Source organism: Pipra filicauda, unplaced genomic scaffold, assembly GCF_003945595.2.
Source record: "Pipra filicauda isolate LSUMZ 115617 unplaced genomic scaffold, ASM394559v2 scaffold111_size4109106_pilon, whole genome shotgun sequence".
NCBI lineage: Eukaryota > Metazoa > Chordata > Aves > Passeriformes > Pipridae > Pipra > Pipra filicauda.
In genome coordinates, this window is record NW_024103563.1 from 2,897,077 (window position 1) to 2,919,618 (window position 22,542).

Genomic DNA, 22,542 nt, shown 5'->3' on the forward strand with positions numbered 1-22,542 from the left:
ACAAAACAGCACTACCTCCTCCTAAGAGCCTGACGAGCCTCACAATCCTCTCGGTGGTAAGGCCTGTGCTTCCCACCGCCCCCGCAGCCTCCAGGTGGAAAGGATAAGGACGCTTGGCCAGGGCCGCAGTGCCCGGGCCCGGGCCCGAGTCAGGGCGTTCCCAGGGCGAGGGTCCGTCCCGGCGGGCGGAGAGCTGCAGGTGACGCCGCTGAGAGCAAACGAGCCCGGACACCCGCCCGCCCTCCGGCCTTGGCTGTGCGCAGGCAGGAGGAGAGCGGGTGAGTGCTGGGGGGCTTTCTCCGCTCTCACCCGCGTGGGAGCTGTGCCTGCCCCCTTACACACCCTCTGCCACGGGACTACAGAGGTTTGTGGCTCCTTTAGCTGAGAAGGCACAGACAGGACTTTAGGGGTTTTCCCCGGGCCTGTTCCGCTGCCTGTGACTGTGTGTGAGCTGGCCCCTGGGGCTATAGGGTCGGCCTGAAAACTGCTCACCTTGTTCCATCGCAGAGGGTACTGCTTGATGGCCTTACTTGGGGAGAGATGAGGGCGGGCAGGTGGCACTCAATGTGGCCATGCTGTAAAGCTTCAAGGGCTAGCAGCTCCAGGCTCTTGCGCTCACCCTCACGTGTAATGCTACTTGTCATGTCTGTGCTAATGATACAAGCTGATTAGATTTGAAGCTAAGATTATGCAGTGGCACTTCCTCCATTTCCAGAATTTATTTTTTTCTTGAAGGTCGGGTAATTAGATTACAGTGCATTGCCTTGTATCATTAATTTTAAATATATTCTAGTATGTTTATTCCATTTTTTAGACCACTATGCCTTTGAACTCTACTAAGCAAAATGTTCATATTTTTGTATGACTCCTTAATAACTAGGGCGTAAATACACTAGATATTATTTTACCCTAATATAAACCAAGAATTTTGAGCTAAGTCACATTAAAGGTCCATCTACTCCTCAACTGCTGAGTGTCTGTAAGACTAAGAATAGGAGAAGGATACTTCATATGCTCTTAGCCTTGTTGGCATTTTCAAGAGCCTTGCTAGGCTCGAAGTAGCTCTGATTATTTGGTAACTGTCTGAGTTTCTTGCCTGTCATCCTTCAATTCATCTGGTCTTTGACATACTTGAATCTTTTGTTAGTGAGTTTCATAGATCTGTTTTGTGATATTTATATTGTGGAATACAAATGCTTTGCCTTTCACCTATCCATTGTGAAGCCAAGCAGACTTATTTCCCTTCATTATGCTGGCAAACCTTAGAGGAAGAAAACCCCTCTTCTCATTCTGTATCTAACATACCAAATACAGCTGAAATGATCACTATAAAACGATATGCATCTCTGTTCATGCTCACATATAGCAAGACCCACCTCTTATGGATGGACGTGCCTTTTATAATGGCTGCAGCTTAGCCAAATTACTGTGCTTGGTTAATTCTTCCCAAAGTTCAAGTAAAGAGAAAACAGTTAAGTACTTGTATTTTTGTACCGAGGTACCGTGCTAGAATTGGACCTAACCTGAGATAATGCAGTCTATCTACAGACAGCTGTGTTTCCCATGTAGACACAGAGCACAGCAATATCAAACAGTAGCTTTTCATACATAAGTCTTGACTAACTTTTACTCGTGTTTTGGAGGAGATAACGGACAATCAGAAACCCTTTCCTTTGAAGGTCTTGGTTTGTAAATACTGTGCTTCAGTACTGAATGGCAGTTCTAATTTCCCTCCACCTTGAAGTATGCCAGGCTAAATTTTTAACATTTTTTTTATCTTTTTAACATTTTGATCAAATTTTTGCTCCCACTAGGTGGCATACCCTCTAAATGCACACTGGTATCCTTTGGGGGAGATCACTATAAGCCTGAGTGATCCTAGATTGTATATTTCTTTTCCTGCGCTTTCCTAATCATTCATTTCCATACTATCTCTTTTAGTTAAAATTTAAGACTAGTACTAGGTAGAGAAGGACTTCTTGTCAATAGTTGTAAAAGCCAGGCTTTTATACTACTAGTCATCACAACTCACAGGGTACGAACACCTTAAATTATTTGTAGCAACCAAAGATTTAGCCAAAATTGTTTCCAGCTCTCAATCTAAAAAATGATACATTTGGGTAGGTTTCTGTTTGTTTTCCACTGTGCTAATCTTGTTCTTTGTTCACAGAATCCATCCCTAACACTCCCTGTTTCTCTTGTGGTATTCAGGTGTTAGAATAAAGTTCAAAGAATGTACGTTATTTTTATCTCCTCGCCTAGGATGTGATTCCTTAATAAACTTCAGTGCCTGCTTATTTATTAAGTTTGTGTTAAATGAAGAAGTCAGTGTAATCAAAATAAACAGTGAGTGCAGCGTACATTATTTTTCAAAACCTATGTTGTCCTCGCTGCTTCTCTTAAATTGCTGTACCTACCTGTAATCCCAGTGCTATATATACTCTGCCCTTCACCTCTCTGCTTTTGGAACACCTTGCAACTGTACTGTTTTAGTGAACTAAAGTGTCAAATAGCTTTCTGCATGTGGGTACAAACTATAAAGTAAGAATGAAAACTCTTTTTGTTTTTGGATATCATGAAGTTTACAGTAGAGATGATTGCTCAAGCACCATAGTCCAGGCATAATGTTTATAAAAAGGCAGAGAGGAGAGACATGGGTAACAGTGAGAGGGATGTAAGAACCTGATGTAAGTCCTGCAGTAGAGAAGAAGGATACTGCCTCCTTGGGGCAGAATACTAGTGGTGAAGGAAGTATTTTGCATTAGTTAAGTACATAATGACAGTAAATCTACAGGTGCTGAATTGTATTTGTTTTAGGTGTGGATCCTGTTCTCACACATCAGCATAAACCAACAGCATTATGGATGATTGTAGACTCACACTGGCATAATACCAAGTAAGTGAAAGAAGAGCTACCTCTGCTGACAGTCAGTTTTCCAAAGAGAATCCCTAACTATGCAGGCATTGTGCTTTATGCTCTGTGTTGTGTAGGGAGGAGCAGGGATGCATCCATGTCAGGTGCAGAGAGGGCAGGAGGGGGATATGCCTGAGAGTACTGAATCATCACTGCTCTTAGGGGCAATTGGAGTAGTGTTGTCTGATACAGCTCAGGTTTTAAACTGCAGTTTAAACAGTTAATTTCGTCAAGTAATCCTTGAGAACCTTCTATCTGCTCTAGAGAATCTCAATGTCTTTTGCATTTTACTTCACTAATATCTGGATTGCAAACCTCTTGCAAGTGTGGGCCGATACCCCATGAACAGTAGCATCAAATTTAGGAAGATTGCCAGGCGAAGTAATTGTTTATAAATTATGAGGAAAGATTACCAGTCTACTTCTTTCACCTTCTTTCCCTCTCCAATTTTGGATGAAATTGAAGGGAAACTTGGATAATAACTGAGTAGAAAGTACTGTACATGAATACCTGTAATTCAAACAGGATTTATAGCCTTCTCAGAACATTACCGTCAGCTTGAGAGCTCAGAAATTTAAATTAAGATAAATATGTTGTCATTAATTTCAATCATTAATAGATGGAGGTTAGGGAATTAAAATTCCTTCTATATTCTTTTGCAAAAAAGAATTTTTTTACAAGGAGTATTTATAATAGTGGCTCTTTATTGGATTCTCTGTGAGATGAAAAAAGCTTATGCTGTGAGAGCACAAAGCATGTGATCTTTGAAAATCTAGCTACTTTAGGTCTGCATTTATAATTTCTCTATATTACTTTTAAAATTCTTGGCTGTATGTTTTCTCCTCTGCTCCTTTTTTCCCCTCTGTGGCTACTTTTTCTTTTTGACTATACTACATAAAATATTCTAAGGGCAAATTTTGGTTCTTTGTTTGGAATGTTCAGTAACATTGCTTGGAATTCCAATGAAATCTGTGTGACTAACCTGCAGAGTGTTTTAAGCACAGTGTTCCTGGAGCAGTTCTGTTTACTCATTTTGTTCTTTTGGTCAATGATTTAACTTGGTTTCTCCCATGGCTTTCTTCTCCCTGTACTTCTTTTCTGAGACACTGCTTTGGTTGGATTTAGATAGAGAGATTAAGACAAGTAAAATTTGCTGTCATTTTTTCCTTCCACTATGAAGAAAGACCCCCATGCAAATCCCTCAACTGGAGTCACTGCCCACAGGTGACTTATGCTTATGAATTCCACAAAGACAATATTGCATTACAGTTTCAATCTCTAGTTTCCAAGTGCAGACATTGATATTACAGAGTTAGCTCAAAGCCATCAATCATTAGAAAGCTTATTGACTGTTCAAAATAGTTCTATCAATATCTCATTTGCTGTCTGATCTAATGCACAGGCTGTGTAATGCCAGTGCAATGACTCCATCTTTCAAAGGATAAGACATAATTTCTTACAAGCGTTTGTAAAAGGCCTACATTTTTATGTCTGGCCCACTGAGTTAGATGGATGTGTTTGGCCTACTTTGCTACTAGGCTGGTATCTGTGAAGAAAAATTGTTCCTGCAGCATATGTTTCAAGTACATGTAATAAGAACATTTAAAGAAATACTTAACTCTGATGAAATACTACTCCAAGTTAGGCTTTTGGAATGGATTTATATATAGTCAGGGTTAAACGGTAGGCATTGCCTTTATTATATAGAATCCAAAACAGTATTTAAAAAAACCTGATCTAGCTGAATGATGCCCCATGAAAATAATCCAAAATGGTGAGAAACCTCAGCTTTAGATCATGTTCTGGCTTTGCACCATTCTTTGTATCTGCTGACTTGTCCCAGAATGGCAGTATGTGTGCAGGCAGCTTTTCCCTTTCTTTAGCTCTGGGAAGATTTTGCAATCACTTAATGCTGGATTGGGTATCAGGCCTGAGCAAATCCAAATGCTGCCCAGTCCTCTCAAGATTTCCCTGACTGGATATCTGGGAGCCAAGGACAGCACATGTATGCAGATTCTCTCGAGCAGATGAAGCAGAAGATGGACAGAGATGTATTTCCATCCTTTGCAATTCAATGGCCAGAACAGCTGGGCTAATGTTTAGGGGCAGGAGGGGTTAATGATTTGCTGGTGGTATAGGCCAGCAACTAATTACTTTCTGTCTCCTACAATAGGGAAGCAGGATGGAATAGCCTCTGTCTAATCTGCAGCCATTCCTGTGGAATGCTCCAGTGCAGAAACATGCTGCTCCAAGCTCTCTCTTTGTGACATTGCCTAGCCCCCAGTAAAATATGTAAACACTTGTGGTGTCTTAGGGACATAAGAAGGCTTAGCCTTTATAGGAAGTCTATGGTAATAACAAACTTTTTGATACATCCTAGCATCTGAATAAGGAGGAGGGTTCACAAGGAAGCAGATTTTCATAGCATTGTACAAATATTCAATATAGTTTTCTAGATATACCCCAGCCCAAGGGCTATATGCCTTTGCATAACATTGTAAACTAATTAACTCCTGTTAAGTACAAGTATGATGTTGAAACCAAAAGATTTCTTCTAAGATTCTGGTATTTCAACATTTGGGCTAACAGGAGCTGATGTGAAATCTTAGCTGAATCTGAGATGAACAGTCATGCAATGAGATGGTTTTAAGATGACTTGCTGGTATACACTTCAAAGATGGCCAACAATAGGCATTCTGAAAAGCCTAGTTTTTTCCTCTCTCCCCAAAGAGCAGATCAGGGTACCTGATGGGAAGTATTTCCTTCTGGAAAAAAAGGTAAGGTTCATAAAATTTTCTTTTCAGGTATTGGGATTAAAATTTTATGATTCTAAAACTCAAAAATTGCCTTTAGGAAATGGCAGCTCAGTTTTATAATTTTAAATATTCCCATGATGTGTTTTTAATTACTTTATCATGTGTTTTCTCCTTTTAGAACTAAATATGCAAAACTAGGATTTTCAGTAGCTTTCAATAGGAACGTTTAAAAAAGTTTAGAAATACCAACACATTTCTACAATTACAAAAAACACTTTTAAGAAAAATTAAGTTTGAACCCATTTGTTTTGAATCAGAAGAAGCCCTTTTTTGAGGGGCAAGGGATGGAGAAAGCAAATCCATCTGACTACTGTTGAAGTCAGTCTCTCTAATGAATAAGTGTTTTCTGCTATGGGGAAAAATAATCAGGGCTAAACAAGAATGTCACACTTCTTGTGTTGTGCAGTTGTGTCCCCCTGTACTCCCCAGCCCCACACACCCACTTGATATCCTCACTTGCAACTGGGAATGCTATGGCTTTCTGGTGCCACTGAGATTTAGGAATGCTAAAACTTAGTTCAGATCTGGCATATGCTGCTCTTCAGGCATTCTTGATAAAATTGAGATTGTTGATCTCAGGATTAATTCACTAAAGTAAGTGCAAACCAATCCATATGCAGTCATGGGGTGGAAATCTGTGCTTTTGATCAGAAACACACAGGAAAGTCAACCAGTAAATGGATATTATTAAGAACCACAGACAACGAACTGCAGAGTCTCCTCAGGAGACCAAAATACACAGATCTGAAAAACTAATAAATATCTAATGTTGCTTCATAGAGAGAATACTTAGGACTAACTCCTGAGAATTATTATGATAATAACTGCATTAGATATGTAGGAGAATTTTAGAAATACTTATGGTAAATGTGAATAAATAGAAGTGAGTGTTTGAGGTGGTAAAAAAAAGGTGAATGTTATCACTTATTTATACAAAATAATAATTATGTGATGTTTTTCTCAGTTTCCTCAGGCTGATAACACAGAGTAAGACAGCCTTGGTTAAGCTACTGTTTATTGTAGATAACGAAGAGTAAAATATAAGTTTTTTACTTGCGTGCATGTCTAAGTTTCAGTAAGCAGGTAGGCAGCATAGAGCTGTCATGACTAAGTTATTTTCTAGAATCTGCAAGCAAATTCTTGGTCTGTTGCATTAGGTGCTGTGTACAGAGCGTAGTAAGACTCTGCTTCTTAAAAATGTCTTAGTCTTATAAAGCAAAGGAATTATGGATATAAAAAAAGAATTAATATGATTTTCTAGCACAATTTGAGATGGTATTACACTACTTCTGTTTGTTGACTACTTAATGGTGCTGAGAACATCAATGTGACACTGTATATATGCGTTGCTGCACATTTTATTGTGGCTATTTTGTGCAGGAAAAAATACAGAGGTGATGATAGTTCTCAGAGACTCTCAGTGTATCACTGTAAAATTTCTTTTAGCTTGTGCATTGTACTGTAGCAGTAACACAATACCATTATAAAAAGTGAAACTTTGAGTATAAGAATGTAAAAAATACCACACTTTGGACTTTCAATATGTAAATAATAGAGAATAATAACATAACCTTTTACATAATTTCCTCCAATCTCAAGTGATATAATTAATTTCTTTATAGGTATACAAGTTTACTTCTGTCCATGAATATAGTTTACTTGTGTGAATGAATTATTGGACAAAGCATTGTTAAGATGCTTGGATTGTGAAGTATTACAAAGAGCTCTCTCATAAGCTGAGATGAGTTGTCTGTGGGACATGCAAGGGTGCCACATTACAACATATATATATATGCTATATTTGTTTTCTATATATTCTTTTTCCACCTCTGTATCTATAAACATTATTGATGACAATGTGAATGTTCTTTCAAAAGACACCATATAACTTTAACATTAGAGTAGAGCACTACCAATTTGAGTGGGGAATAAATATTAGGACCTTCTAAAATAAAAGATCTTTTGTCTTCATGCAAGTGTAGTCAGTTATAAAATTGTGGAACAGATTACAAAAGAGTTATCAATATAGTGTTTATATGGATGTTAAAACTGTGATGGAGATGTATAGGAGAGACCATTCTGTACTTGTCTTTTGCATGGTGGATGAAAGGTAGTATGTGTCATTTTCCTTTTTCTTCTGCATGGAAAAGTCAGATATAGTCCTAAGTACTCCCTGGGCCATGTGAGGAGATGCTATTTTGAATGTTGGTCAGAAGAGACAAGAAAAGTTGGGCTGCTTTGTCTAAACAAGCCAGTAGTCAGTTCTGGACAGGAGGAAGTCCCTTGTAAGGTAGACAAAGCAAGCACACTCTAGGTGCTGACCAGCTTTACTCCACTTTATTGTGTCTGATATGAACTATTGTGGCCTTTGAGCTGAAAAATATACTATAATCTTTTTCACAGCAATGTAGAGGAAACTCTAGAAAGACACATCACTCATTTGATGACTTGATGGCAGTGAATGTGAGCTGTTGATCTTCTATACAAAACCATGTAGAAATAAGCACATTAGCCAACTTTGCAAAGACAGCCAAGATACAACATTCAATCTTCCCTTTACAGAACATACTGATCCTCCATACTGTAGGTCCTATAAACTTTCCATGTAAACTGAAGTCACAAGAGGCTGAAAGAATGTATTGCTATTCACTGTAGAAGCACTGCTAAATCTATAGGTAGTCTGTGGGGTTGAACTGAGGTGCTACCGGAGATGTGATTGTTGTGTCCCAAAATATGTATCCTGTTGTCAAATGCAGCAAGACCATTCAGTTGCAACAAAATCTAAATACCAAACTGTAATGTCAGGTCTAGTGAGAGATTTATTGTTGCTGTGAAGAGCAGTAAGCTCCCAGGATCTGTTGTTCTTTTTTGTGTATATGTGTGTCTGTTCTGGACTTTCATGGCTTTGTCTTGTTGTTTGTTTCATTGATTGGTTTTTCTACCATACACATAAATTGCAACTGTAGAGTTGCAATTTTGGAAAAATCCTGGCCACTTTTACTGAATTATCAGTGAGATAATGGAAGAAGGGGAAGAGGAAGCAGTGTACTTTTCAGTCCTGAAGCATTTTGGAAAGGTTTAACCCTAAGAGATGAAGTGAAAATGATAAATTGTACTGTCAATTTTGACCAATCAAGCAATGAAATGGCAATAAGAGGATACTGCTTTTCTAGCATGTTTGGTTTGGTGTTTTTTTAAGTTCTTTGTGGCAAAATTTTGCAAGTAAATGTTACTTTCATTAGGAGCCTCTGCCAGTTATCTTGTTTTCTTTAGAATGCTTTCCATCCTTCAGAAGGAAGTTTCTTTGGAATTTGTACAAGGTATTTGTTATCTGAAGTAACAACTACTGCCTGAAAAGGACCATACTTTTAGCCGTGAATGAGAATTGATACAAGTGCTTTGCCTTAACTCTTAATTATATCTTTGTTTACTTTGTATCCTGGTGGAGATTTACTCTGGTAATCAATTACTGCAGCACCGCTTGTGATTTTATTTTCTGCTAAACAATCAATTCTCCAAAAACATCAATTTAAGAAGACAGTTCTGTTTTTCTTTTTTTAAGCAAATGACCATGTGGCATCTTTTAGTTGGGAGTGGAAGCTAGAAGGGTCTCCTTTCCTAATTGTGAGTGTCAGACAATTATTATTAAAGCAGAAGAGTTAAAGAAGCCTGTTGTGAAGAACCTTACTATAAATGGTCAAATCTGTACGAGTTCTCCTTCCTCCTCTTATTTTTCATATTTGGGGTTTCTTAAGGACTGAAAAGTTTGTAAATATGCTTGGAATGAGCATAACCTTATTTCCTTGGAGTCCTTGGAAATGATTTTATTGACTTTGGGAGACAGGCATAATCCGGTAATGAAGATCTTATCCTGACATATCCAGTAAAATGAAACGTGTTTTCTGAGACAGAAAGATCGGTCTCTGAGCAGAAGCAATTTTCTGATGAAGCTGTAAACCACTTACGGGTGACTCCTGGAAGGGATTGCTGCCTGAGAGAAAAATTCAGGTTTTTTGATTTCTCTGTTGTGAATCCTTAAATAAACTATGCCTGCTTGTCCATGTTCCCTTGCATGGAGAGGCAATGGTGTGGTTCTCTGTGTAATCAAGAAGTATCAACACAATCAGGCCCTTGCATATCATGAGATAGAGCTCCACCAGCTTTTTGTGAACCCAGACATGGTGGGAATCTTGAGAGGACATGACACAGGTAGAATTATTAGATCCATTAACTGTGATGGGGATTGATTACCTTTGCAGTAAGGCAAGCAGGTATTGTAGAGCTGTTTCCTAATAACTCTACAGTTTAGTGGAAAGGCTGTATCCTTGGGGGAACTTACTAGTGCACACATGATTTCCAGAATTGTGGGAGCTTTCATTTAGCTCTAAATGACTTATTCATAGAGGTCTTAATTTGAAAAAAAAAAAAAAATAGGACTCCAGAATTCTTACAATGCATAAACAGAATATTTTACAGTATTTCTAGTTAATATCTAATGAGACAACACATCCTTCCTGAAATTCCTGCTTCTAACTCCAGTTATTGTTAATGAGAATTTTATGCCCTCTGCACTAAAAAGAATATGTTAAGGATATACTCATGCAACAACTTTTGGCTATATATTCACTCTTAACACCTCAAAGGGAGATGAAGATAGTATGTGTGCCAGTATATTCTTAATTAGTATTATCATCAATTATAAATACTGCAACTTGCTACAAACATTGAATCTGGATTCAGCTAGGGTCTCAGAGCATCCAGCATCCTGGGCTGTTAGGACTGTACTGGTTGGTAGATAAGATTTCTGAGAAGTGTGCTATATTTTAATTACCAATTTTAGCTATAACAGCAGCTACGTTATTTCAGAGAAATAAAAAAGAAATCTGCTACAGCAGCCCATCAGTGTAGCCCATCTGACTGTCTACTGTACATATATGTTATGTATATTTTACAGTCTCAGGTTAATGGAACCTCCTAATTGCTGATATAGGGAAATGTCTTTTATGCTTACAGTGAAATATAGATGAATCCATAGCATGTTACTGAAAGTCATGTGTGGTTGTCCAAGTTTGATCAAACAGAAAAATAATTCTTGCCTAATCAGCTGTTAATCTAATGGGAAGGTATTGAGATTTTTGGGTTTCATTTGAATTTTTGAACTACGTTATATGTGAGATAAAGGAGAAGTATCAAATACAAGAAGTATTAGATTCTTTAGTTAAGATAGAAGTAAAATGAGGGCTTACTTTGGACTTTAAAACCCTTGTCATCCTTTGAGATCGCAGTTTGCACTGTTGAGTGGTTGTATCTGGCTGACACCTGTGATTACTGCATTTCCAAAAAAGTATGTCCACAGACTTATTTAGTAAGAGCAGTCTCTAGGACTGACCTTGAGCAGTCAGTGAAGATGGTTCCTTTGTTCTTATATTGGTAACTTTCTACAGGGGAAAAACCTCCATCTGATGCCTGATGGTACAATAGTTTGAGCCAAGTGCAAGTAAAGTCCAGGCAATATGGTCATGTACAAATTCAATCACTTAGGTTCTTAACAAAATTAAAGCATTTTTTTTTTAAAGTGCAAAAAAACAGATCTTCACAATATGTGCTTGCGCACTGTGCGTAAACCTCTGACATACTGTACAATTTCTAATGTGGAACAATCTGTGGAGTCTGAAATATCTTACAGGGAGTTGTTAAGTCTTTTTTGCCTTTGTATCATTTGCTGGTGTCCTTAGTGAAACAGTTCTCTTTTTACTCTTGAAAAATGCCAGTCATTTCCAGCACAGTGAATAATCTGCCTGCTAAATTATTTACATTAATTTACAGCATGATCTATAAAAATAAAGCATTTTGAATTTTGTATGCATGCCAGATTGTTATAAAAGAAATAAACATTTTTTTTTCTCGTCCTTAAAATTAGATGTCTTTGGCATATGGTGAAAATATAAATACACGTGTTCAGACAGGATCCAAGTGGATATTACGTGTGTTTATATCAGCATTCAAATTCAGTTACATTTAAATGTTGACTTCTCTGCAAAGGTAACAGACAACAGACAAATGATGGTTTCTTTTCACTTTGAGTCTGTCATGACCTCTGCAAATGCAATCCCTACTCTGTTATTGATAGCTAAATGTCAGTTCATTTGTATCTGAAAATAATTGGGAGCTAACCATGTAAGACAGAAAATACATTTCTCAGGCCTTCATCTAACCCAACAGGTATATTAGTTCTTGTAAAACTCTCTGAGTGTCCAGAAGGTCTCACTGTGATTGTTTTAGACCTGCTTAATCTTCATCAGGTTAAAGAGCAAGGAAGCTGGTGAAGGGGCTGGAGCCCAAGTCATATGAGGAGTGACTGAGCTGGGGTTATTTAGCCTGGGGAAAAGGAGGTTTAAGAGAGACCTTATCGTTCTCTACAACTAATTGAAAGGAGGCTGTTGTTTGATAGGACAAGAGGAAACAGACTCAAGTTGCATCGGAGGAGGATTAGATTGGATATTAGGAAAAACTCCTTCAATGAAAGCATTTTCAAGCACTGGAACAGGCTGCCTGGGGAAGTAGTTGAGTCACCATACATGGAGGTACTGAAAAGACATCACAGAATCACAGAATATGCCAAGTTGGAAGGGACTCACAAAAATTATCAAGTCCAAATTCTGACCTGCACAGGACCATCCCCGGGAGTCACACGAGAGTATTGTCCAAATGCTTCTTGAACTCTGTCAGGCTTGGTGCTGTGACCACTTCCCTGGGAAGCCTGTTCCAGTGCCTAACCACTCTCTAGGTGAAGAACTTTTTCCTAATACCCAACCTAAACCTCCACTGACACAACTCCAGGCCATTCCCTTGGGTCCTGTCCCTGGTCACCACACGCAAGAGATCAGTGCCTGCTTCCCCTCTTCCCCTCACAAGGAAGTTGTGACTGCAATGAAGTCTTCCCTCAGCCTCCTCCAGGCTGAACAGGCCAAGTGACCTCAGCTATTCTTCAAACGACTTCCCCTCGAGGCTCTTCACTGTCTTCATTGCCCTCCTATGGGCACTCTGTAATAGCTTAATATCTTTCTTACATTGTGGTGCCCAAAACTACACACAGTATTCAAGGTGAGGCCAGACCAGTGCAGAGCAGAGCAAGACAATCACCTCCCTCGACCAGCTAGCAATGCTTTGCCTGATGCCCTCCAGGACACAGTTGGCCCTCCTGGCTGCCAGGGCACTGCTGACTCATATTCAACTTGCCATCGATCAGGACCCCCAGGTCCCTTTTCATGGCACTGCATTCCAGCAGTTGCTCAGTCTTGTACATACATCTGGGGTTGCCCCATCCCAGATGCAGAATCTGGCACTGTCCCTTGTTGAACTTCACATGGTTGGCGATTGCCCAGTTCTCTAATTTGTCGAGGTCTCTCTGCAGGACCTCCCTGCCTTTGAGGGAGTCAACAGCTCCTCTTAGTTTTGTATCTCCTCCAAACTTGCTTAGTATCCCTTCCAGTCCTGCATCCAAGTAATTTATGAAGCTGTTGAAGAGCTAGGTTAACAGTTGGACTTGGTGATCTTAAAAGCCATTTCCAGCCTGAAGGTTCCTATGATTCAGCACTGAACTGCTCCCAATTGTCCCATCTTGTGGAGAAACTGTTCATGAGGAGCCTGGTGGTCTCATGGGTGTGCTGTGAGCAAGATGAATTGACAGCTGCAGAATCTGATGTTCTGCCCTATACAAAACATGTTATGTGGAAACCAGCACATTCCTGTAGGTTTTAGATACATGCTTTTTCTCGTAGAAGGGAGTCAATCTTTGGACTTCTGGGTTGGAGTAAGAAGGGAGGGTTAAATTTAAGAAATAGTCTTCTGTCTTTCTAGGAAGACTTTCTGAACAGTCGAGCAGCATTAACAATGCATTATTCCACACTGAGGAGAGTAAGTTTTATCAGTTTTGTCAGCCTAATATTTAAGATGCTCATCTTTGGGAATTCAGTCCTTGCTCTGAGAACTGTGCCTTGTCTTATGTTAAATAGTCATAGGCCAAATTTCTGAAATGGTTCCTTCAAACAGGGCCTGCAACTCATTCAACCCATTTTTCATGTTATGATACTTCCTCATCATCTGTTTTGGGTTTATTTGGTTAGTTGGTTGGTGTTTTTTTTTTTTGTTTTGTTGGGTTTTTTTTGTTTGTTTTTGTTTGTTTGTTTGTGGTTTTTTGTTTGTTTGTTTTTTTTGTTTTTTTTTGTTTTGTTTGTTTGTTTGTTTTTTTTTTATATTTCTTTAGTGTTTTGTTTTAGGGTTTTGGTTTTTTTCAATTGAAAATAAGCCTTGAGGTTATAGGACTTTTCAGTGGACTGTCTTGTTCCACAGATAGCTTTTTTCATGTCAGTGTGGCATGCTGACATTGAGTCCAAGCATTTTTCCAGGCTAAGCATAAGTGACAGAATAGAATATCAAAATGTCCTGTTGTCAGATTATTGTTTCAGAATCTTGGTTGCCTTTGAAGCTTTTCCCATGAACTGGATTAGCTGTTGAAAAGAGATATTTACTTTTTGGGACAGATTGAAGGAATTTGTATTTATTAAGAGTTGTGAAGGCTGGGAAGACAATGTTGTAGAAATAGCATTAGTGTACTGCAAGGGAGGAAGGAGGGCTGACTACTAGGAAACCTGGTAAAACATGACCTTCTGTAAAAGTGTGGTAAATTTGAGAATTGCTATCAAGGGGCTGTCCCATTAGTGACACATGAGGACAAGTGTCACGTTTCAGTGAGTGGTAAGCTGCAGGAAAGCAGAATTTGGGAACATGCTGTTACGTGTTTGACAGGAACAGCCACAGCACACGGGGCTGTGTGTTTTACAATAGGGCTGGCTATTGCTGGGGAGTTTGGCCCAGAGGTTAAGAGGTAGGGCAAAATGCCAAATAGGCTTTAGAGAAAGATGTACACAAATTTTTGTAAAAGCCAAGGCTTTTACAGTGCCTTAAACCTTACAGTTAATGACAGTTAAAGGAAATTTTGAGATATGAAGCTCTATTCTCCTTTTCAAATTCTGCAATCACCACCCTTATTGGTTTGTATAAAAATACCTTTTTTTTTTCTTTTTAACTTTAAACGTAGAAATGGCCAAAGCAAGTCTGTCTGTTCTGGCAATTTGACTGAATGCTCAGCACCAGCAGCTTCAAGGATAAGTGGAGGAAGCACCATAATGAGTAGTTATGGTGCAGAAATGGCAGTTCTGGAGCAGTTTGGCAGCTGAGAAAGACTTTTTCTAATGGCCACCAGCAAGAAGTTGACTTATTCACTGAAGCATCGAGGTTTATATCTCATGTGTTGTGTATTTTAATCTCATCTAAGGTAGCTGTGGATGTTCTCATTATGCGTATAAATATCTAAATCCTTTTTGAATCTTGCTAACCTCTTTGTCTTGATAATACCCGCAGGAAAAATACCACTAGTAATTATGTGCCATATAGAAATATTTTCCCCCTGTTCTTTTTGAATTGTTTTTTTCAACATCACTGTCTGTTCATTTATTTTTGTATTATAAATTGCGGTAAATAGTACTATCCAATTTTATTTTATTTTTTTTTTTTATTATTTTGTATGTCTCTGTAGGTTTTGTTTGTACTCTTCTCATTTCTCAATCACAAGGTCCAAATCTTCAAACTCTTCATCCAGGTTCTAAGTCTTTGATTTCCAGAAACAAATATCTTCCCTTAACTCTTATACCTTGGTCGTGGACTGGACTGAGGATAGGCTGTAATTCGTTGATCACTCTGTTTTTTCCCAGTAATTTTCATGAGTGAAATTCAATCATGCACTCTACTGGCATTCAAAATAGAGCAAGATTTCAAGTTCTAGTCTGAACACCTTACAATCACAGGATAACTAGTATAGTTGAGCTTTGGGTTTAAATTCAAGCGGACTCTTAATTTACTCCTTGTTTCTGTAGAAGACTGACTTCCTGAAACATGGTGAATATTTGGAGGCCTCACATAATTACCCCTGGTGTTTCTGAGGACAGTAGAGATGAAGCATTTCCCAGAAGAGCTAGTCCATATTTTATGTGGACAAGAGGATACAAGCAGCAATCAGCAGGTTTAATCTCTGTAGCTGTTTGAGGCCCAAATAACCCTGGTGGCTGGAAAATGCTCTTCTATGTTTATATGTAGAGTTTGCTATTCATGCAGTCTGCCCATGAAGGTTTTGTAGTTTTTCTTAATCTGCTTCAAACTAGGCCAGCTGTGTTTGTTTATATGGCCTGAAATAAATAGAGAGCTAGCACTTCAGCATGCCTGCCAGCAGGGGCAAAACCTCCAGTAGGTGAATGGAGAAATTAAGGACATTCGATGTCTGCCCAAGGCCTCATTGTCTGAGTCAGCAAAGCTGTTGTGCAGCTTAGCTCTCAGCTGTTCCAGGGAGACTTACTGGAGCTGAAAGTTGCCTTTGCCTTAGTACTTAGCTTGGTTGGGTAATAGAAAAGATAATTCATAGCAGACGCTTCTCACTTGTTTTTCCGAGCACGTGTGAAACAGAGCCTGCGGATATTGGTTGAGAGCATGAGCCAATGCACAATGTGGCCTGAAAACAGTATTTTTACCAGCATACTTGTGTGTGCCCCTAAATACTTGTTCCTTGGACACATGTACTGCACTTAAAAATAACTGATTTGTATATTACTGTGATGGACAGGAATCTGAGGAATGGTATCAAGTAATACTGGAGAAACACTGTTAAGATTTCATCTCTGGAAAAATCTTGCTTATTTGTTGATCTGAGGTTACTAAACTTCTTGATGAAGTTAAATACTGTACCTATATAGTTCATTAAACGTGCTGTGATCTTTTCCCTACTTCATGATGTTATGGGTTATTCCAAGAATTACTTTATATGAAAAATTTGCTTTTATGTTGATGTGGAATCTGCTGGAGTAATTCAGGATGAAAATTCTGTATTAGCTTGCTATTTCTTTCCTAGAGTAGTCCATGAACAAACTCATGTCCTAGATTAATGTGTAAATAACACATGACACTGTTGGACCAAGAAGTCTCTTCATTTTGCAAAATACCGAAATTGTGCTCTAAGCTATTGCTGAATTCTCTGTAAAAATTGGGCAAGTCCAAGCTAAAAGGACCCAATGTCATTTGGCCAAATTAGGTTATTTTAATGAAAGAAGTCCTTTTGCTGAGCCGGTGTTAGAAGTGCAGATGACTTCATGCAAAATAAAGACTGCTTGTGGTTTGGTAATTGCTTCCTTTACCAACAGTGTATGTCTTGGTTCTTTATCTTCATTTGGCTTCTATTCACTTTCTTCCTGCAAGCTTTCTGTTTATCCAGTAGCTCAGCTCATTGCTGCATCTATTTACTTTTTTCCCCCTGCACTGCAGTTTAGTTAGAAGCAACTCTTTGTGTTAACTGCTGATAGGAAAAAGTACAAGGGACAATGTTTGTAGGATGTTGGCTGTGTTGTTAACAGAATTTTTCAAGATTTCTAAGTAACTGATGATACATCAGCCATCAATCCAAATCCAGGTCCAGAGAGACACTTTAAAATTTTAGTGCTTAACAGAGCTTGAAATATGCACCTGTCCTCCTCTCTACCCTGCGATTACAGACTGAAGGAAAGATAGACTCTTATAATTATTTACATGTCAAAACACTGTCTGCCAATAACTATCTCGTTGATGTTTGCTAGTGCTTTGTACTATGTGTTCCCATCATTTTGATATAAGAAAGTTTGCACGCACAGAAAAATGTAAGAACCAAAAGCTGTCCTCTATGGAGGAACAAACAGTGTATTTTAAGAAAAATAAATATAAAAGTTAGCTCTCTCTAGACCCAAAGGAAATAGATTACACATGTGTTCTCTAAAGATGCATGATATTTTTGAATTATGATATTCCAGAACTCATACATTAACATTTGCTTTTTGTAAACATGTGGATCTTTATTATTTTTCCTAAAACCCAGGTTATATCATCAGTCATGGTTATGAATGAAGCAGTAACAGTTTTTTAATTATTGCTGTCCAGTACTCCTGATGAAAGATATAAGACCTAGACAGAAGAGCAAGTTGTGATAGTTCTAGAGAGTTTGTAGCTAATTCTGATCTCGTTTATAAATTGAAAATATTAAGCTTTCTGGCTTAGGCATAGCTTTAATAATAACATATATCATGTTAAGTAAATGTATGTAAAAAACTATGTAAAAAGTTTAAGTAAAAAAAGTATGTTTCCTCCATCTTCAAAGCATGTAAAAAATTTCAGGTAATACACTTCTGGTGATGCAGCTAAATATTTTTTTACCTTACAAGTGGAAATGAAGGTGCCTATACAAATGAGTAAGCCAAAGCCACAAGGTGAGGACGTTTCAGATCCAGGCTAAGAACTGTGAAAGTCTAGCTTCACATAGCTGTACTTAATACTAGTTCAAGAGTCTAAATTCGTGAAGACACTCAAATATGTCTAAATGTATGAATAATCTCTTTGACCGTGACACTATCCATGGTGTGGAGTTTAACACTGTGCTTGAGCTCAAGTGCTTCCTAATTTAAAGCTAGAAAGACATTCTTTAATTTGAATTTCATATTTCAGCTTTTTCACCATATGAGGAAGCTTTGAACACCAATTTTTTTTCCTTTCATAGGAAGAAACTTTGTAGATAAAGACATAAGAAGCATAAATTGTATATTTGGAGTGATACATCTATACTTGGTTTATTTTTTTTTTTAAATGGGAATACTCAGGGTCAAAAACTATAGGTACTTAGTAAGTGAATCTGAGAGATAACTTTGCTTTGATTTCCCGAAAAGCAGTGATGCTGAATTTCTAGCAATAGCATTTTTCTACATCTGCTACTCTTCCCAGAGATGGCTCCCAGCTGAAGCTCTCTGCGTACTAGAGTACACCTCCTGCCTAACATGCCATAGGTTGCACTTATGTTTTCTCATCTCTGCTCATCCTTCCCCATGCTCACAGTAGGGCCTCTATTTAAGTCAGAAAATATCGTTGTCTGCAATTGTTCACAAGTGAAGTATTCCCTTGATACTTTTCTTTCTGTGATTTCAGTTTTGGTAATGTGGATGTTGCTGCTAAAGATGTGTGTTAAAGCATAAATATGGATGAAAAAGTTACCCTTTTAGATCTGGGACTTAAAAAAACCAAACCTTTTGGAAGGCAGGCTATTAAATTCCCCTGAGAATAAATTAAAGATGTTTCCTGAAAATTCTGGTCTTGATTATCAGTGTACTGTGTTTTTTCCATAATTTTTTTCAGGTTTAAGAATAACCAATGTCTTGCTCATCATAGTGACCCACCAGACAGATGTCAATCAAACATTTGCATAAGCACAGATCACCGAAGGTTGCTCGGTGTTTTAAAGGAAAGGCATTTTTAGCTTTTGCCTTTGAAAGTGCAGGTCAAGCACTCTATCCAGCATTAAAGATTTTTCTCAATTCATCACTCAATTGACTCAGTAACCTGACCATTATTAACCCAGACCATTAAATGCTTTTAACCCTTTTCCATGGAAAGAAGGGACCTCTCAAGTATGAACAATTTCAATGAATGTATTAATTTCATGCAGTTGCCATTTGCCCTATAGCATTGGTTTGCTTTAGTGATATACTTTATAAAGACAATTCAAAAACCAAAAGAAGTTTTTCTTGCAATTTGTTTTACTGCACAGAAGATTTTTGTTAAGATATAAAACATTATATGTTGGAGGTATCGGTAGAAACTGTAATAACATAAGCTGGTATGTTCCATACAGATGTGAAAGATGAATGCATTTAAGGCAAGTTAAGAAAGCATCTAGGGGTGTGGGGAACTAGTATAGTGCAGCAAAAATAAATGAAATTTCATGACAATGAAAAAAACATCCCTTCTGCTGAGTAATTAGAGGAACACAACGAACCCTGTATACAAATAGTGTTTGTCTTAAATACATAGCACTGATATTTAACCATATATTCTTTCTATGACCAGAAGTGAAGGCTGTTGCAGAAGTTAGTACAAATAATAATTTAACTCCTTCTTCTCCAACCATGTTAAAATTAAATATACAAGCAGTAAAGCTCTACTGTAGTATGCCCTGTGAGGTGATTAATTACATACAGGCAAGTATATTTACGGGAATGGCTGCTGCCTTTGAAAGGGAACTGAGTTCTTCCATGTGAAGAAGGCCTACGAGATGTTTGTTCCTCAAACTGTGCGTGCATTATGTGGTTTTGCAAGGAATCCAGACCTCTTGTTTGCTTAGGGTTTTGTTTCTGCTATGGAATGCTTTTGGGAGAAAGTTTTTTTCCAAGGCAGGACAAGTTTTGTCATTTGCTGTTATCAAAGAGCAACAAAGAAAGCAGAATTCAGCACAAGCTTAGTGCTGTATTTTTACCGAACAGCAAGACCTGCATCTGATGTTAAATGGGTCATACTCCATCTGAGTCAGTGGATACTTGCTGAATGGTACCGAAACAGTTCCTATGCTAAGATATTACTGCCAATCACTAACTACTTTTGTATTTCTTTTTGCCAGACCTGTCCCCACCCATTGTTGTCCCATGCCATTAGCTGTGGACTGTAATAGAAGCTCAGAATTTGGATCTCCTTGTTCAGAATTTCAGCAGGTAGCACCTTCTCCTATCTATTTTCAGGGAGGGTACAGAACGGGGAAGTGGCAGATTATTTTTTTTCTTGTTTCTTTTCCTTCAGAGTAATCATAGTCTGCATGATCATCCAGACACAAAGCCTGATTAAATTCTTTGAGGTAACAACAATATGATTATGAGTAACTGCTTGTGGCTAACGGGTGAATGAAAAGCCACATTATGAATAATCTGTTTCTTTATAAAAACTTAATAATGGCCTAAAACAAGATTAGATAATGACACTGAGGGGTTTTATCATGCAAAATGAAATCCGCATTGTCAGATATGTAGATGTTTAATAATAGTAGCAGAATTCCTGTTAAAGCAATGACTTGTGTGTTGTACTGTCTTTCCAACTTTTACTGTATTTTGTATTCTTGGCATAAGGGAGCTTGATGTTTTTAATAGTTTTTATATAGCTAGGAATTTTATTTTTTTTTTGTGGAGATGTCTTTTTGTCATTGTTTTTAATGATTTTGCTAGCCTATCACATTTGTAGATTTGGCATGTTGGCATATGAAAACAACCTGATTCATGACTAAAATGGTATTTTTTACCTTGCTAGTTACAATTTTAAACGCTACAGAGCTGCTACTATGTGGGCGACGAGGGCGTTGTCATCAGTGTAAAGCAGCTCCCGGACAAGATGGTTTAAGGTCTTAGTGTGGGCCTTCAGTTGCCTTAGGTTGAAAAGGCTTCCATCAGTATGATATTGGATGTAGATACCATCTTCTTCATCAAGATCTGCCGTGGTCCTTTACAGCATCATGCTGAAAAAGATTGTGAATAGGGTTGGTGCAAGAACACGTCCTGCTTTGCAAAGGCTGCTGAGCTTTTTGGACTGGAAGTCAGTTTGAAAAAGACAGAAGTTTTCTATCAACCTACACCTAAGGAAGTCTTCCATCATCCCCATATCACCATTGTCGAATCAGAGCTCAAATCAGTCCAGCAGTTTAATTACCTAGGTGACCTCATCTCCTTGGACGGTAAGATTGACAAAGAGATAGACAACAGGTTAGCAAAGGCATATAGTGCTTTTGGAAAACTACACAAAAGAGTATGGAGAAATAAACACTTGAAGAAAAGTACAAAGATCAGTGTTTACAGAGCCTTTGTGCTGTCCAATCTTTTATATGGGTCTGAATCATGGGTCATTTACCACCACCACCTGCGACTCCTAGAACGCTTCCATCAACGCTGCCTCTGTACAGTCCTAAACATCCACTGGTCAGATTTTGTGACCAATACATCTGTTCTAGAACAGGCAGCGGTTACGAGTATAGAGGCCATGTTGCTGAGAACACAGCTGCACTGGGCAGGGCACGTCTCCAGGATGAAGGACCACCGCCTCCCTAAGATCTTGCTTTATGGTGAACTTGCCACTGGCTGCTGCAAGAGAGGAGCCCCGAAGAGAAGATACAAGGACTCCCTGAAACAACATCTCAGCCTTGGCCATATTGATCATCAGCACTGGTCTACTCTGGCCTCAAATCAGGAGGTCTGGAGACACACCATCCATAACGCTGCTGATGCTTTTGAGAACGCACGCAGGATCACCCTTGAGGAGAAAAGGCAACACAGAAAGAATTGTGTCTTGTCTATACTACCTAGGAGTCTTTCTGCTGTGCCTTTTGCAACTGACTTGTCTATCTCACATTGGCCTTTTTAGCCACCATCGGGCCTGTAGCAAATGTGGATAGAGTCTTTCCCAAATCTTTGTTCGCGAAGCCCAGCCATGATGATGATGAATTAAAATTTTAAACCTGTTTAAGATCACATGGTGCTTTATAGACATATTCGAAAGAAATTTCTTCGGACATATTCATAATCAGGGCATTACTGCCATTCATTTATAGATGTGTATTTTCATTATAAACAAGGTGCAGTCAAAAGCCCTTCTGGTGAGTGTTGACTAGGGAATTTTGCAGGGGTTTGAAAGCATGGTCTGACTCCAGTTTGATTAGAGAGGAGTATGGGTATATCTGCTGTAACACAGTCCTTACTATGCTTTCAGAGAGTTCATCTGATACTCCTTTCTGTACTTGACTGCTTTGGAAGAATCTCTTTACGTCTTGTTTGCTCAGGGAAGAATATGTAACATAACTTGTATGTTTGAACAACATGCACCAAGCAAAGACTTCCAGGCCTATATGTTGCTGAAATAGGTTTCAAGTTATTTATCACT

At 38.5% G+C, this 22,542-nt stretch overlaps 1 long non-coding RNA gene across 3 annotated transcripts in view; it reads right to left on the reverse strand.

The window, feature by feature from the left end:
- Window positions 1-298, reverse strand: part of LOC113993505 — a 126,279-nt gene extending 125,981 nt beyond the window's left edge. For all 3 annotated transcript variants that reach the window (XR_005564050.1, XR_003542653.2, XR_005564046.1), the window contains exon 1: window positions 16-298. This is a non-coding gene — a long non-coding RNA (uncharacterized LOC113993505). The remainder of the gene's footprint in view (window positions 1-15) is intronic.
- Window positions 299-22,542: the final 22,244 nt, after the last annotated feature.